Source organism: Trachemys scripta, chromosome 23, assembly GCF_013100865.1.
Source record: "Trachemys scripta elegans isolate TJP31775 chromosome 23, CAS_Tse_1.0, whole genome shotgun sequence".
Classification (NCBI taxonomy): Eukaryota; Metazoa; Chordata; order Testudines; family Emydidae; genus Trachemys; species Trachemys scripta.
This window is the reverse complement of record NC_048320.1, coordinates 4,245,196-4,258,054: the sequence shown is the minus strand read 5'-3', so window position 1 is coordinate 4,258,054 and position 12,859 is coordinate 4,245,196. Positions and strand designations below refer to the sequence as shown.

At 53.2% G+C, this 12,859-nt stretch overlaps 2 protein-coding genes and 1 long non-coding RNA gene across 12 annotated transcripts in view; 2 read left to right on the top strand and 1 right to left on the bottom strand.

The window, feature by feature from the left end:
• Nucleotides 1-12,859, top strand: part of LOC117869139 (alpha-2-macroglobulin-like protein 1) — a 777,004-nt gene that overhangs the window by 394,366 nt on the left and 369,779 nt on the right. The window lies entirely within an intron of this gene.
• The window catches only part of LOC117869140 (alpha-2-macroglobulin-like protein 1), a 582,774-nt gene that overhangs the window by 358,229 nt on the left and 211,686 nt on the right, over nucleotides 1-12,859 (bottom strand). The gene's annotated exons all lie outside the window — the stretch shown is intronic.
• On the top strand, nucleotides 1,688-11,806 carry LOC117869149. Its single transcript, XR_004643779.1, has 3 exons — nucleotides 1,688-1,825; nucleotides 2,112-2,303; nucleotides 11,418-11,806. It is a non-coding gene; the product is annotated as an uncharacterized LOC117869149 (long non-coding RNA).

The following is a 12,859-nucleotide window of genomic DNA, read 5'->3' as shown; positions in this document are numbered from 1 at the left end:
ACTCTGGGCTCCCGGGCAGGTACTGCCTGCCCTGAGCCCTCCCCACTCCCCAGTCTCTGCAGCCATTTGCTCCCCCACCCCCCAGAACTTCTGCCACCTCAACCCTACCCACTGCCCATCCTCCAACCTGCACCTGCCCCTGCTCACCCTGGGAGATTCCTGGAGCGGGGGGCAGGATATGATGGTCTGAGCCCCCTTCCCTCTGGAGGCCTGCGGGGATGGCTAGCTGGCCATATTTCTTTACAGGGCTTCTAAGGGGCCGCTGGCCCTCCAGTCGACTGGGGCACCAGTGTCATGAGGGGAGGGGCCCCTCTCCTCCTCTGGGTCGGGAGCCGTCTCTCACTCTTGCCCAGCTGAGCAGTAGAAATTCCCCCCCATGAAGGCTGGGGCTCCCTTCTCTGGGCAGCCGGCAGGGAGACGTCCCTGTCATTGAGAAAAAGCTTTCACCAGTGACCAGTGTCAGCCCCCTCCCCACTGCACATAAGGGTCAGTTGTGAGGAAGGCCCTTCCCCTCTTGGAGTAGGGAGGCAAAGATACAGAATTCCTCCTCTACCTCTCCCCTCCATCTTGTGGGGTCTGGCTAAGTCCTTCTGCCCCCTCCCACTTCACCTCACTGCCCGGGGGGTAAGTGTGACCCTTCTGCCTCCCTTCCCCCAGCCCGGGGAGGCAGTGGACTGTTACTCGAAGGCATTTCAATGCCCCCCTTAGCAATGGTGGCTGCCCCCCTGCAACTGGCATCTGCTTGGTACTGGCCTAATTGCTCAGCCTTCAGCCGACCCCGCCCTGGGCAGTGCTATGTGTCTTCAGACACACTGAGGTGGGGAGGCTGGGAGCGGACAAGCCAGAGGACAGACTGCAGCCCAGGGCTTCGTCCTCCTCCAGAATCTCAGGACTTTTCGGGGGTCTGATTCACGAATTTTAGCTGGTTGGGCAGGCGATCCTGTCGTATCCCTACCCCCCTGCACCTCCAACGCCCCCCCGCCATGGGGTGTCTATGAATAACTGCAGCTCCCTGAGCTGTCCCATGGGGGTGCTGAATGAGCCTGGGCTGCCTCAACCCCCATCCCCAGCACGGACTCCCAAAGCCCCAGCCCTTCAGCCAGCGGGGCCTGGGGCCAGAGTGACACTCGGTGCCTGGCCCACCCTGGCCTATCTCCTCCTGCCCCTGGGGATCTCTCTCCCTCTCCCCTGTGACGCGCTGTGCCTCGCCAGGTGAAGCTGGCCTTCTCGCAGGACCAGGCCCTGCCGGGCTCAGAGCTCCAGCTGCGGGTGCAGGCTGCCCCCGGGTCCCTGTGCGCCGTCTGCGCCGTGGATCAGAGCGTGCTGCTCATGAAGCCCGAGGCCGAGCTCAGCATCCACACGGTGAGTCCAGAGCCGCTCGGCTGCTCGCCCGGCCCCTCACCCGGCCCCTCCCGACGAGTCCTCCCCCCTCGCAGGGAGGGACGATGCACGGCTGCTGGGGGACACCCCTCAAGGCCACCTCTCCCCGGTCTGGGGACTGCTCCCATGGCACTTAACAGCCCCTAACTCTGGGGGGGCCCCCGCTTGCCTTGCCTGTTCTCCCATCAGCCCTTGCAGTGCCCCCCTACCAGCACCCCCTCACCCCGGCTCCGGCTGGGAACATGGAGCTCGGAGCTGAGATAATGGCCGGGGTAACTGGAGCTCACTCTCCAGGGCAGAGTTGGTCCCCAGCTGGCCCCCATGTACAGCAGGGGACAACTGGCCAGGTGTATTGTGGGAGTTGTCCCTTCCCCGGGTGGATACGGAATCACACTCGGCCCATCGCTGGTGCCTACTGTCCAGGGGCTCACGGGCTCTGCACATGGTGAGTAGCGGCACCTGCCCTCCCCCTGCCCCAGGTTCTCCCAGGGTGTTGGGAGCCATGGGTCCCTCTCCTAGGGTTGGGGGGTGGAGGTGCAGGGACAGACGCCCACCTGGGGGATAGGGATGGGGGATGGGCAGGGTGGGGGGAGGTGTCCAGGCTAGAGATGAGGCTGGGGTGAGAGCGGAGGTTTGTGGGGTGATGTGTTAGTGGGAGGAGGGGCAGGAGCTGTCTCTGGGGTATCTCGTATCTTGGTTTCATGGCTGATGTTGTCTGTGTTTGTCTTTAGGTCTATAACCTGCTCCCCGATTTTCCCCAAGGAGGCTATCCCGATGCAGTGCAAGAGCCTGAGTCATGTGATGATCCGCCCCAGCCTCAAACTCCAGTTCATCACTGCCGCGCCTTAGGTGACCAGTGGAGGTGTCGCAGATGGACTATCAGCTGGACTCCCCCTCGGCATGACGCCTACAGCCTGTTTAAGGTAGGGTTGGGCCTGGCCAGGCCTCACACTCCTCTGTAGCTTGAAAGGACTAAACTGGCTCCGATGTGCCCAGAGCTGCTGGCATCCAGGGGCGAATCCCACCAAATGGTCCAGCCTGTTCTAATGAATCCCCAGGGATGCTCCTAGCAAACTCAGGCCTGGGATACATCTCCCCAGCCACCTTCAGACATGGCCCAGGCCCTGGGAAAGATCCCCGGCGTATCCAGGGAGCGGGAACGCCCCATACCGCCCCATTCCTGGACACAGGGGTATTACCTGCAGGGCTGGCAGCACCACCTCCACTTACAGTTCTCTGGCACTTCCCGTTAGAAGTTTTCAGAGACTCATAGAGTCATAGACTTTAAGGTCAGAAGGGACCATTATGATCATCTAGTCTGACCTCCTGCACAACGCAGGCCACAGAATCTCACCCACTAACTTCTGTAACAAACCCCTGACCTATGTCTGAGTTATTTAAGTCCTCAAATCGTGGTTTAAAGACTTCAAGGTGCAGAGAATCCTCCAGCAAGTGACCCGTTCCCCACGCTGCAGAGGAAGGCGAAAACCCCTCAGGGTCTCTGCCAATCTGCCCTGGGGAAAAATTCCTTCCCGACCCCAAATATGGTGATCAGCTAAACCCTGAGTATGTGAGCAAGATTCACCAGCCAGACACCCAGGAAAGAATTCTTTGTAGTAACTCAGGTCCCACCCCATCTAACATCCCATCACAGGCCATTGGGCATTGTAACAATGCTGGTTCTGGCGGGACCCAACTGAGAGTGCCAATTCAGGTCAAATTGCTTAAATAGGGCAGTTACAGCCCAAGGCTGGGGTTTTTCCACCTCTAAGGGAAACCAAACCAGCCAGAATAAGAGGACTTTGGTCTCACCCCACTGGCTAACCACAAGTCACACAAGCAATTCCCTCAGACACTCCAGTTTCCCAGTATCACCACCAGTGCCAGTCATTATGGGGACAAATGGTTATGAAAACCAATACCCCAGTAAAAGAAAAAAGTTCTCCTTATCCCAAAGGATCAAGCCCCAGGCCCAGGTCAATATACAAATCAGATCTTACCCACAAATCACACTGTTGCCAATCCTTTAGAATCTAAAATCTAAAGGTTTATTCATAAAAGGAAAAAGATATAGATGAGAGTTAGAATTGGTTAAATGGAATCAATTACATACAGTAATGACAAAGTTCTTGGTTTAAGCTTGTAGCAGTGATAGAATAAACTGCAGGTTTAAAATCAAGTCTCTGGAGTACATCCACAGCTGGGATGGGTCATTCAGTCCTTTGTGTAGAGCAGGGGTAGGCAACCTTTCAGAAGTGGTGTGCCGAGTCTTCATTTATTCAATCTAATTTAAGATTTCGCGTGCCGGTAACACATTTTAACGTTTTTAGAAGGTCTCTTTCTATAAGTCTATATTATATAACTAAACTATTGTATGTAAAGTAAACAAGGTTTTCAAAATGTTTAAGAAGCATCATTTAAAATTAAATTAAAATGCTGATCTTAGGCCACCAGCCTGCTCAGCTCGCTGCCAGCCTGGGGTTCTGTTCACCTAGGCCGGCAGCGGGCTGAGCAGGGCCTATGACCGGGACCCCAGACCTGGGGGGGGTGTTTCAGGGATCAGGGCAGAAGGCTGGGGTGTGTGTAGGGGTTCAGGGTTCAGGGATCAGGGCAGAGGGCTGGGGTGTGTGCGGGGTGCAGGGCAGAAGGCTGGGTTTGGGGGGGCATTCAAGAGTCAGGGCAGAGGGCTGGGGGTGTGGGGGTTCAAGGATTAGGTCAGAGGGCTGGGGGGGTGCAGGGCAGAAGGCCGGGTGTGTGTTGGGGTGTGGGGGATTCAGGGCAGAGGGCTGGGTGTGTGGAGGAGTTCAAGAGTCAGGGCAGAGGGCTGGGGCTGTGGGAGTGCAGGGCAGAAGGCTGGGTGTGTGGGGGGGGTGCAGGGGTGGGGGGGTGGGGGTGTGGGGGTGCAGGGCAGAAGGCTGGGTGTGGTGAGGAGTTCAAGGGTCAGGGCAGAGGGATGGGGCTGTGGGTGTGCAGGGCAGAAGGCTGGGTGTGTGTTGGGGTGTGGGGGTGCAGGGCAGAGGGCTGGGTGTGGGGAGGAGTTCAAGGGTCAGGGCAGAGGGCTGGGGGTATGGGGGTGCAGGGCAGAAGGCTGGGTGTGGGGAGGGGTTCAAAGGTCAGGGCAGAGGGCTGGGGGAGTGGGTTGTGCAGGGCAGAAGGCTGGGTGTGTGGGGGGGGGCAGGGCCCAGGGCGGGGGGGGGGGGGGGGTTCAGGGCAGGGGGCTGGGAGAGTGGGGGGTGCAGGGCAGAAGGCTGGGTGTGTGTTGGGGTGGGGGGTTCAGCTCATGGGGGTGCTCCCAGCCCCCTGCCCTGAGCGGCTTATGGCAGGGGACTGGGAGGGATATGCCCTGTTCCACCCCCTTCCCCCAGGCTCTGTCCCTACCTCTCTCTGCCTCCTCTAGGGAGCTGTGTGCACGCTTCTGCTCTTCCCTCTCCCCCTTGCTAGGGCCATCAGCTGATTGGCGCAGGGTGGAGAGGAGGAGGGGCCGGAAAGCACCAGGCTGGGGGAAGAAGCGGGGGAGGAGGGAAGCTTGGCTGCCGCAGAACCAAGCTTCTGCCTCCTGCCCCCGCAGGGCAGAGCAGTGGGAGGGGGGGGCTGAGTGGGGCGGGGGGCCGGGACCGCAGAAGGGAGCTGCGCGCCACTCAGAATCGGCTCGCGTGCCGTGTTTGGCACGCGTGCCGTAGGTTGCCGACCCCTGGTGGAGAGCTTCAGTTTGTAGCGAAGTCCCTCCAGAGGTAAGAAGCAGGATTGAAGACAAGATGTAAATGAGGCATCAGCCTTTTATAGTCCTTTCCAGGTGTAAGAACACCTCTTTGTCCTTACTGTGGAAAATTACAGCAAAATGGAGTCTGGAGTCACATGGGCCAGTCCCTGCATACTATTCGGAGTTGCAAGGCGTATTTGCCTTCTCTCAATGGGTCAATTGTATAGCTGATGGTCCTTAATGGGCCATCAGGCAGGCTAGGCAGAGCTAACACCAACTTCTCTGGGATATCTCCCAGAAGCATAGCATAAGTTTGAAATACAGACAGTATAGAGCCAATATTCATAACTTCAACTACAAAACTGATACACACATATAGACAGCATAATTATAACCAGCAAACCCTAACCTTGTCTTAGACACCTCATTTGACCCCCTTTATACAAGATTTGGGTGCCACTACAGGACTTTGGTTGCAACCATGTTCTATATGGTCCCAGATTATGTCAATAACGTCACAGGCATATTTACACTAATAATCAAAGATCAATTAATTGCCAAAATTACACTATCCCACCATACCATCCCCTCCATAAACTTCTCAAGCTTAGTCTTGAAGCCAGATATGTGTTTTGACCCCTCTACTCCCCTTGGAAGGCTATTCCAGAACTTCACTCCTCTAATGTTCTTGTAACTTTGTCAGACTGAAATGGTTGGTGTTGAAATTTCCCCTGCCAGGATTCGGCCTCAGGCTGAACTTTCTGAGGCATTTCAGCTAACACAGCTCAGCAGTTGCTCAGAAGGGGAGGTGGGGAAAATACTCGGTTTTCCCATGATAAAATGAAGCTGTTTAATTGAAAAGAAGAACAGGAGTACTTGTGGCACCTTAGAGACTAACAAATTTATTAGAGCATAAGCTTTCGTGGACTACAGCCCACTTCTTCGGATGCATATAGAATGGAACATATATTGAGGAGATATATATACACACATACAGAGAGCATAAACAGGTGGGAGTTGTCTTACCAACTCTGAGAGGCCAATTAATTAAGAGGAAAAAAAACTTTTGAAGTGATAATCAAGCTAGCCCAGTACAGACAGTTTGATAAGAAGTGTGAGAATACTTACAAGGGGAGATAGATTCAATGTTTGTAATGGCTCAGCCATTCCCAGTCCTTATTCAAACCGGAGTTGATTGTGTCTAGTTTGCATATCAATTCCAGCTCAGCAGTCTCTCGCTGGAGTCTGTTTTTGAAGTTTTTCTGTTGTAATATAGCCACCCGCAGGTCTGTCACTGAATGACCAGACAGGTTAAAGTGTTCTCCCACTGGTTTTTGAGTATTTTGATTCCTGATGTCAGATTTGTGTCCATTAATTCTTTTGCGTAGAGACTGTCCGGTTTGGCCAATGTACATGGCAGAGGGGCATTGCTGGCACATGATGGCATATATCACATTGGTAGATGTGCAGGTGAACGAGCCCCTGATAGTATGGCTGATGTGATTAGGTCCTATGATGATGTCACTTGAATAGATATGTGGACAGAGTTGGCATCGGGGTTTGTTACAAGGATAGGTTCCTGGGTTAGTGGTTTTGTTCAGTGATGTGTGGTTGCTGGTGAGTATTTGCTTTAGGTTGGGGGGTTGTCTGTAAGCGAGGACAGGTCTGTCTCCCAAGATCTGTGAGAGTAAAGGATCATCTTTCAGGATAGGTTGTAGATCTCTGATGATGCGCTGGAGAGGTTTTAGTTGGGGGCTGAAGGTGACAGCTAGTGGTGTTCTGTTATTTTCTTTGTTGGGCCTATCTTGTAGGAGGTGACTTCTGGGTACTCGTCTGGCTCTGTCAATCTGTGTTTTCACTTCAGCAGGTGGGTATTGTAGTTTTAAGAATGCTTGATAGAGATCTTGTAGGTGCTTGTCTCTATCCGAGGGATTGGAGCAAATGCGGTTATATCTCAGAGCTTGGCTGTAGACAATGGATCGTGTGATGTGTCCTGGATGGAAGCTGGAGGCATGTAGGTAAGTGTAGCGGTCAGTAGGTTTCCGGTATAGGGTGGTATTTATGTGACCATCGCTTATTAGCACAGTAGTGTCCAGGAAATGGACCACTTGTGTGGATTGATCTAGGCTGAGGTTGATGGTGGGATGGAAATTATTGAAATCATGGTGAAATTCCTCAAGGGCTTCTTTTCCATGGGTCCAGATGATGAAGATGTCATCAATGTAGCGCAAGTAGAGTAGGGGCGTTAGGGGACGAGAGCTAAGGAAGCATTGTTCTAAGTCAGCCATAAAAATGTTGGCATATTGTGGGGCCATGCGGGTACCCATAGCAGTGCCGCTGACTTGAAGGTATATATTGTCCCCAAATGTGAAATAGTTGTGGGTGAGGACAAAATCACGAAGTTCAGCCACCAGGTTAGCTGTGACATTATCGGGGATACTGTTCCTGATAGCTTGTAGTCCATCTTTGTGTGGAATATTGGTGTAGAGGGCTTCTACGTCCATAGTGGCCAGAATGGTGTTTTCTGGAAGATCACCGATGGATTGTAGTTTCCTCAGGAAGTCAGTGGTGTCTCGAAGATAGCTGGAAGTGCTGGTAGCGTAGGGTCTGAGGAGAGAGTCTACATAACCAGACAAGCCTGATGTTAGGGTGCCAATGCCTGAGATGATGGGGCGTCCAGGATATCCAGGTTTATGGATCTTGGGTAGCAAATAGAATACCCCTGGTCGGGGTTCTAGGCATGTGTCTGTACAGATTTGTACCTGTGCTTTGTCAGGGAGTTTTTTTAGCAGATGGTGTAGTTTCTTTAGGTAATCCTCAGTGGGATCAGAGGATAATGGCCTGTAGAATGTGGTGTTAGAGAGCTGTCTAGCAGCCTCTTGGTCATATTCCAATTTATTCATGATGACGACAGCACCTCCTTTGTCAGCCTTTTTGATTATGATGTCAGGGTTGTTTCTGAGGCTGTAGATGGCATTGTGTTCAGCATTGCTGAGCTTATGTGGCAAGTGATGTTGCTTTTCCACAATTTCAGCCTTTGCACGGTGATGGAAGCAATCTATGTAGAAATCTAGTCTGTTGTTTCGACCGTCCGGAGGAGTCCACGCAGAATCCTTTTTTTTGTAGTGCTGGTAGGGAGGATTCTGTGGGTTAGTATGCTGTTCAGAGGTATGTTGGAAATATTCTTTGAGTCGGAGACGTCGAAAATAGGATTCTAGGTCACCGCAGAACTGTATCATATTCATGGGTCTGGAGGGACAAAAGGAGAGGCCCCAAGATAGGACAGACTCTTCTACTGGGCTAAGAGTATAGCTGGAAAGATTAACAATATTGCTGGGTGGGTTAAGGGAACTACTGTTGTGGCTGCTTGTGGCATGTAGCAGTTTAGATAATTTAGTGTCCTTTTTCCTTTGTAGAGAGGCAAAGTTTGTCTTGTAAATGGCTTGTCTAGTTTTTGTAAAGTCTATCCATGAGGAAGTTTGTGTGGAAGGTTGGTTTCTTATGAGAGTATCCAGTTCTGAGAGCTCATTCTTAATCTTTCCCTGTTTGCTGTATAGGATGCTGATCAGGTGGTTTCGCAGTTTCTTTGAGAGTGTATGACACAGTCTCTCAGCATAGTCTGTGTGATATGTAGATTGTAATGGATTTTTTACCTTTAGTCCTTTTGGTATGATGTCCATCTGCTTGCATTTGGAAAGGAAGATGATGTCTGTCTGTATCTGTACGAGTTTTTTCATGAGGTTGATGGATTTCCACTCCATACGGCTAAATGCAGTGCCTTGCATAATGACAGGTTTCAGAGTAGCAGCCGTGTTAGTCTGTATCCGCAAAAAGAAGAACAGGAGTACTTGTGGCATCTTAGAGACTAACAAATTTATTAGAGCATAAGCTTTCATGGACTACAGCCCACTTCTTCGGATGCATATAGAATGCAACATATATTGAGGAGATATATATACACACATACAGAGAGCATAAATGTTTAATTGAGAAGCTCCCTGCCTCCGAGCAGAGACTTGACCCTTGGCCAGGAGGTCTCCCTGGGGTCAGGGAGGTGCCCTTTGTCTTTCCCATGACTTGCAGCCCCATTTGGCTGAATAGGAAGTCCCTGGGAATGGCAGGACCCACATGCCCAGCAGAGACTTGGAATTTGGTAGCATTATTCTGCGAGGAATCCCTCTGCACCGCGCCTGCTCCATCCCCTCCTACGTGCCGACCGGCCTGTGCGTGCCTTCACCACAGAGCGAATGAGCCTGCTCCCCGGGGCCACAGGGGCAGAGCAGGATTTTCCTGAAATGGCTCCTCCCGGCCAGCAGGACCTGCGGTGCCCCTGGGTGTGGGAACGGAGCATCCGGAGATGGTGCCTCTGGTGCTCCCAGTGCTCCCCTGCCGGTCCCAGGCAGCCTGAAGGAGGAAGAAGCCACCTGAGTGAAATGTGCAGAGGGGACAAGGAGGGGGTGGGAGGATGGGCGCAGATGGGGCAAGGAGTGGGTGGGAGATGGGTGCGGAGGGGACAAGGAGGGGGTGGGGGGATGGGTGCGGAGGAGGTGGGGGTGATGGTATCTTGCCCCGCCAGAGGGAGGGATGGACGACGTCCTCCCAAAGCCCTCAGGGGACTGGGAGTCAGGAGACGGGGACTCTGTCCCAGCTGGGGGCTGCTCTGAGTGATGGCAGCCTGCCCAGGGCCTGGGAGCCCAGTCAGACGCCATAGTGGAATGGGCCGGAACCCGCCCTCCCACCGCCAGCAGCCCCGTACAGTGAGCGTGCTGCCCATGGCACCCAGCACCGCGCGCACCGTGGCATCTAGGGGCTGCCCAGTGGCCAAGTCACTCCCCAGAACTGTTCCCCAGGCGGGCGGGGGCGTTGGGTTCTGGGCACCAGGGGACCAGACAGATGCTGCCGCGAGGGGAGCTCGGGGAGCGCGGCCGGCCCCATGGGCGGGTGCTGCACATTGCAGGGGGGCAGCAGCTGTGCTCGAGCGGAGGTTGAGTGTCGCTGGCTGTTTAAAGAGGAGTGTCTGAGTGCTCTGACAGCCACAGCCTGGCCTGAGATGTGCTGTGCCTCATGGCAGGACAGGGTGGGGCTAGTGGGCCACATGAGGGGTCATTTGAGGGGGGGGCCCAAGATACAGCCCCCCTCATAAAATGGGTTTACACGACCACCGGGTTCTCATCATGCTGTTTGCCCTGATGGGGAGGGGGGGTAACCTGAACTGAGCCCAGAGAGTGGGAGGCGCATGTGCAGCCAGGCTGGGGCTCCGTGGAGCCAGCGGGTTTGCAGGCAGTCTGGTGTCACAGTGACCGAGCTCTGCAGCGGCTCCGTTTGGCAGTTTTGCCTGATACCGAAATCTGGGGTTGAGGGCGACGTTTTCAAGGGCTGTAAGAGCCACGTGTAGACGCTGCCGTTCCTGCAGAGGGTTGCCAAGGAAACGAGCATCGAGCAGAGGGAAGAACAAAGGCTCCAGCACCCAATTAGGAGAATCCAAGCAGGCGGCTCAGGGCTGGACGGCAGCAGACTGGACCCTTTGAGGTTCATGGGCCCCTCTCCTCCTGTGGCAAGCACAGCTCTGTGTGATGGGATCCCCGGTACACCCTGGAACTGGGATACTGATGTGCCCCCTTCACTCTCCAGCCTGGGCTATCTCTCACAGAGCTTTGCTAGTGACAAGCAGCAAACCCCTCCAGGCTCTGTGATCACTCAGCACAACAGCATGTGGAGCCCCCCACCCAGCTAGATTGCATGAATGCTCCCAGAGCCGCATACGAATCACACAGAGAAAGGCACCAGCCAATCTCCCAAGCCCCCCGCCTTGCACCCCGGAACTGTACCATCTTACCCTGGTCAGAAGCCTGGCCAGTGTAAATTTATTACCCAGCCCACACCTCCCTCGATGTGGAGAGGACACACACTAGCCTTTATAACCTCAGCTGAGATTTCCCAAGACTTCAACCAAAACACCCTGTTTTCTGTAAAAATATAACACAGATTTATTAACTACAGAAAGATAGTGATTAAGTGATTATAAGTGGTGGGCACAAAAGGTCAGAGATAGCTACCAAAGAAAATAAAAGGTAAGTGCACAGTCTAGATCTTAAACCTTATTACACTAGGCAGTATTTGGATCAAGCAGTTTTCTCACCCCACTAGAGGTTACAGTTCTTAAAACAGGCTTCCCCTTTTAAGCCTGGGACCAGTCTCCTCAGTTGAAGTCTTTGTCCTCCCAGTGTTCTTGTTGCTTCCAGTGTAGGTGGGGGAGGAGAAAGGCCAAAGTATGATGCCACAGTCCCCTATTTTAGCAGCTCCTGATGCTTTTTCCTCTGTCTTCCTTCTCACCCAGGATGCGCCTTTGAAAATTCTCACCAATGCCAACACCAAGAAGCCCTGTGTATATAAACGCTTTATAACACGTCGTGCTGCCCTAACTTCGGCTGTCGGGCGGGGCCCTACATTGTCCTCACTAGGTCAGTGGACTGGGCACGTCCATCTCTCTTGATCAGCAATTCCAAATGCCCTCTCTGCCGTCTGAGCGGAGACGGCACTGTGGGCTCATAGATCGGGCCTGGGACCTGGGTTCTGATCCTGGGTGGGGATTCTCCATTGTTCTCAATGGGGCCAGGGTGGGAGGGTTCTCCAGTGTTCTCAGTGGGAGCTGGGCATACGTGATCATCTGACCCTTCCAATTCAGCTCTGCTCCTCCCCCTTCATCTGGAGGCTCTTTGAGGCAGGGCCTGGAGCTGCCTGTGGAGGGACGGTACCTGACCTCCTGCGGGCACCACCCCAATACACATGCTAATCACACAGTGCCAAGTAGTGGTGACCGCGGCATCGCCCGGTTCCTTGCCTGTCTCTCAGTGTCTCAAGCCCAGATACACTCGCTTCACACGGAGACCGATGGCTTTTCTAGCTCCAACCCCATGTGCTGCCCTGGGATCTGAGAGTCAAGCTTGTTGTTATGGAGGCGATCACATGGGGTCCTGCAATGCCCACTCGTGCTCGGTGGTTGCGGTAGAAATGCACTGAGCCTCCCTAAGTCTCCATGTCCCAGCTGCTCAGTGTGGCTAATGATTTGACCTGCCTGGCTACCGGCTCTTTGTGAAGGGCTCTGGGAGTTTATTCAGACCATTTCTTCAGTTTGTCTAGCTCATTTTGAATTTTAATCCTATCCTCCAAAGCACTTGCAACCCCTCCCACCTTGGTATTGTCCAGAAACTTTATAAGTGTACTCTCTATGCCATTATCTAAATCATTGACAAAGATATTGAACAGAACAGAACCCAGAACTGATCCTTGCGGGACCCCACTCGTTATGCCCTTCCAGCATGACTGTGAACCACTGATAACTACTCTCTGGGAACGGTTTTCCAACCAGTTATGCACCCACCTTATAGTAGCTCCATCTAGCTTGCATTTCCCTAGTTTGTTTATGAGAAGGTCATGTGAGACAGCTTTACGAAAGTCAAGATATAACACATCTCCTGCTTCCCTCCTATCCACAAGGCTTGTTACCCTGTCAAAGAAAGCTATCAGGTAGGTTTGACATGTTTGTTCTTGACAGATCCATGCTGACTGTTACTTATCACCTTATTATCTTCTAGGTGTTTGCAAATTGATTGCTTAATTATTTGCCCCATTATCTCTCCGGGTACAGAAGTTAAGCTGACTGGCCTGTAACTCCCCGGGTTGTCCTTATTTCCCTTTTTATAGATGGGCAAATATCATGCCATTTTCCAGTCTTCTGGAATCTCTCCTGTCTCCCATGACTTTTCAAAGATAATCGCT